This window comes from Chinchilla lanigera, unplaced genomic scaffold, assembly GCF_000276665.1.
Source record: "Chinchilla lanigera isolate Chin_1 unplaced genomic scaffold, ChiLan1.0 scaffold00023, whole genome shotgun sequence".
Classification (NCBI taxonomy): domain Eukaryota; kingdom Metazoa; phylum Chordata; class Mammalia; order Rodentia; family Chinchillidae; genus Chinchilla; species Chinchilla lanigera.
The window spans coordinates 28,350,480-28,355,133 of record NW_004955424.1 but is presented as its reverse complement, the minus strand read 5'-3'; the positions used below and the strand labels follow the sequence as shown (position 1 = coordinate 28,355,133).

At 42.5% G+C, this 4,654-nt stretch overlaps 1 protein-coding gene across 6 annotated transcripts in view; it reads left to right on the top strand.

Annotated features, from left to right (window-relative positions):
- Positions 1 to 4,654, top strand: part of Eml6 (echinoderm microtubule associated protein like 6) — a 336,360-nt gene that overhangs the window by 106,513 nt on the left and 225,193 nt on the right. The window lies entirely within an intron of this gene.

Below are 4,654 nucleotides of genomic sequence, written 5' to 3'. Positions count from 1 at the left end.
CTGGGTGACCTCTGAGTAGCGCTACTTAGACTCGGGTTTTCTGGCATTTTTTGATTTATATCTAGTTTTCCCCGTTCTCAGACACAGGCACTTGTGTCATTTGACACAAGTCGACCGTCTGATCCAGTGTCCCCTTGCAGTTCAGTGCACGTGCACGTCCTGACTCGGGTTGCACTGGTGTTGCAATTCCAGTCCGTTGACCTATGACCCCAGGTGATTTAGGGTAGAGGCATAATTCAGACCCAAACTGCAGCATCTATAGTTTGTGAACCACCTGAATCTATGTCTCCAGTCAGATCATAATACGTAAAGGAACCAGATGCAGCCCAGATGGGTATGGGTTACAGACTTTCCCCACCTTCGACTGGCTAGGGGATCTGGGCAAAGGCAAAGCTCAGACTTGAACCGCGGGTCAGCACCTTTTGGAGCACTCCCTCACTGGGCGCAGGGCATGCAGGGTTGAGTCTGTTCGCCCCGCCCGCATCCAGGGAAGACCCTGGGGCTTCCGAGTGAAAACCGCCTCTCTGCCGAGGGAATAGGGAGGCCAGGACTCCGTCTGTAATGGCGGCGGGGTCCTGGTGCACGCTCTCTGCCCTCAGGGAGTGGCTGGGAAATACCTGGCTCTCTCGGCGCGTTTCAGCTGGGAACGTGCCAGTGTGGGCAAGCACAGACTGGAGCCCAAGAGTCCAGCCACTCCTGGAACACTGTCTCTCTCGGCGCAGGTCATGCGGGGCTCTAGAAGAGTTTTTTTTAATTTTTAAACTTTGGTTGTCTGTGGCCCCTCTCTCACTGGCATGGCAAACTGAGTGGTTGCAGCAGCGGCCGTCTGACCTTCAAAGACTAAAATCCATTCTGTCCAATCCTTTACAGAAGAAAGTTCCTGGCCCCGGTACAGTGGAAATGAGTCTGGGGTTTGAGAGGTAAAATCAATTAGCTCTAAGTTTTCAGAAAGGTGCATACCTAGGTTTGAAAGTCTGCTCAACTCTGTACTAACTGGAGCTCTCTGATCCTTGTTAGAAATTATTAGAAAGGATGACAAATGTGAAAATGACTAGCAAACTGGCTCATGAGCCTTAGGGACTCAATTGTTTGTTTCTTTTTGAGATCAAAATTATACCAGGTCAACAGAGCTGAGCAAGACTTCTCTTTATTCTCTGCAAATTTATACTAGACATAGTCAGATAACACATGTCCATGGACAGAGTTCAGTTAGTTTTTTGAGCCTTAATTTATTCATGAAATAGGAATAATAACTATATTCTGAGATGATTTTGAGGATTGGTAGTAACAATGGTTGTTACTCTTACTGGCTTGGATCTCTGGTCCACAGCTGGTTATTTATGTGGTTTTTTTTTTCTCCAGTTTTTTTTTTTCCAGTGAGCAATTGCTCACTGGAAATCCAGCCTGTTTTAAGCTAGCAACAAGGCTGAGATTTTAAAAAAAGATCTACCCGAGTTTGACTGGCTCTGACACTGGGGACTAGAAGTTAGCACAGAGTTACCCTTTGTAGCCTGTGTTTCCATAAATGTACTTATCCCTAAACATTAATTTCTGCTCCTTAAAAGTTTCTCAGTATAGTTGAAAATCATTTCCTGTGGCATGTCTAAGAATATGAAGTAGGACCAGGGATATAACTCAGTGGCACAGGCACCTGCCTGGCAAGTGCAGTGCCCTGAGTTCGATTCCTGTTACTCTCAACCCAAAAAGAAAAATATGAAGTAACGGTAAGTGAGCTGGGCCAGCCTGGCTGCTGGAGGGATGCTTAAAGAATTATTGTCACTTGGGACGCTTGCTTGACAGTAGGGGGTCTCTTCATGCCCACTCCCTACCATACTGTCCAGTATTGAAGAAGACCTTGCTGCATGTCCCAGCCTTAAGGTGGGTGTGCTTGTCTTTGTGTGTGGAATAATAGAATATAAATGAAGCTCTGTTTCCCCATGAAACCCCTTGTGTGGAACCAAAATGCAAAGGAAAATTGATGACCTTGAATTACACTTGTCTGCAGTGTTCTTGGCTTTCAAAGACCTTTTGTCATTTCCACTTAACATTTTGCTCTGAGTAAACTGTTGCAAGGAATCAAATACACAGTTTTTCAAAACCAGTATCACAGACCTAGTTATTTCTTATTCGGGGCCTAATTTGGTTAGAAAAGTGTAAGGCCTTATGAATTAATGTTATGCCATTATTTCTCTGGATGGCACTTCTGAAAATTGGATTTGAAGGTGGATAACTTCATAGAGCTATAATATGGCAGGATACTATTACTGTTGAACATAAATGACATTTCTCATGTTCTTTCTTGGTTGTAGAATCCAGGACAAGAATTATGTACGTGACGGAGGTTTACATCATTTAATGTGTATCAGCTGACTTATTCTCATTCAGAATCGGGAGCAGCATGTGCCTATTTACTTATGCAAGCCTCAAGTTCATCTTTCTTTATAGCTGAGTAATATTCCATTATGTAAAAATACCACATCTTTTTTATCGATTCCTCAGTGGATGGGCATTTGGGTTGCTTACATGATTTAGCTATTACAAATTGAGCAGCTATAAACATGGGTGCACATATATTGCTGTGGTATGATGTTTATAGGAAATGAATGCAACTAAAGTCCATACCTATAAGTGAAATAAATCAGACCTGCATGTGTAAATACCATATTTTCTCACTAGTGTAGGAACCTGAAAGAGTAAATAAAATCTGAAAGGTATAATAGATATTGTGAAAGGGAAAGAAACAGCTTAAAGGGTGGGAAAAACTGGGATGAAGTAAAAGAGAAAAAGAAAGAAGGGAAAAAATGTGTATATATGAATCTAGATAGATAGATAGATAGACAGATACATACACACACAGGATAACTGAGAGAGTTATACTACCAACTTCTATTGCTTTATTGAAAGGAACAGTTAATGTTTAATTGTTTGAGCAATCTTACATGCCTATATTTGTTTAACTGAGTAACCAATTTGAAGATAACAATATGTAATACAATAACTATTGCTAATTTCCTATCACCTTGTCTGAAATTATATTGCTTCTATTGTTTGGGTGTTGTTTTGTTTATGTTTGTTAATGTGTTTTCATTCTTTATCTTAAAAAAAAATAACTCATACAACAAGCATTCATTGACATCAAGCAGTGTGTTGTTCCCAGTCTCACTAATGAAAAAAGACCCAAATCCTAATCTTCTTGTAGTTAACATTATTTAAAAATATTGATAATTGGTAGACTTAGAGCTAGTGCTCCAGACAGGGGAAAGCAGGAGAAAAAGGTAATCATTTCAGTTTTCATTTTCCACATCTAAACTCCTAGTAGCTCACCTGCTGCATCTAAGGTTTTGAACTTCTCATTTGGTAATAATTTTAATAATTTAGTTGTTTTGATGAAGAGTCTTGTCACTTATTGCTGCTATTTATTGAGAACAACTGTGTGTCAGACCCCATGTTAAGTGTTTACTTTTGAAAACTGCAGCCCCCTCTTTATTCAGTAGGAACACGTATACAGAACCTTAAAAATGTCTTAATAGTCACTTATTCCGGGGTCACAGTGGTAGTTCCATAGTGACAGACTCCAAGCTGTTGGGAAGCGAGGTGGAAACGTGGAAGACAGGTGGTGCAGACACGTGCACCTTCCCACCCTCCTCTCCTTTCCAAACTCAGGGAGCTACTGGGAGGGAACATGGAGGAAAAGAAAGAAGATCAAATGAAAGGGAGAGAAGGTGCTGATAACCAAGAGCAAAATAACCGAAGTATTAAAGTGAGAGTTGCTGAATTGCCAGAGCATGGCATCTGTAGTTACCAGATGGTCAGGGAGTGCCCTTGGAAATAAACCATTGGAACAAAGTCAGTCAGTCAACTAGCTGTTTTAACCTGGCTTTATTAAGAGATGAGCTTCAGTTTAACCTAATGCTTAGCCTAAGAAGTCAATGTTGTGGAAGGTTTGGGAGTTAGAGTGGTAATAAAAGGAACACTTTCCCAGGATTTTCCTTTGCTTCATACCATCTTCAAGCCATTAAGGCTTCTCTAGCAGCACCAGGCTCCCAGTTAGCATTGAGGCTTAAGCATTTAGTTTGGACAACAGTTGATGAACTGATTATACTAATATTGGTTTTGTCAGTGGTGTAAAGAATGCCTTGTGTTTTGGTCCAGCTAGGTAAGGGAATTGGTAAATCAAAGATTAACTGCATGATGATTCAAGTATAGTGACAGAGGGCTGGGATGAATTCCAGAGATCTTCAGGAAGCCCAGTGAGTCATTGCCGCACCTCTTGGACCAGCGTGCAAGGCAGATGGAAGCCTCGGCACCCTCTGGGGTCTTGGTGACTACTCCCCACACATATAGTGTTTCTGCAGGTGCTGGGCTGAATGCCAGACATCTTTAGGAACCCCAGTGGGCCACTCTAGTGCCTCACCTACTAGTGTGTGAGGGACATGGAGCCCTGGACAACTTCTGGGGCCTTGTTGGTCACTGCCAGAACAACTCACACCCCCCCCCAGGAGCTCAGCTGCAACCTGGACAGAGTCAGTGGCTTTGGGGAGTCCCCCTTCACCCCTCCCCTGCCAGTGTGGGAAGCAGGCTCTGTCCTGGGCAGTATCTGAAGCCTAAGTAAACATGACCTGCATTCCTCCTACTCTTTTTTTTTTTTTTTTTT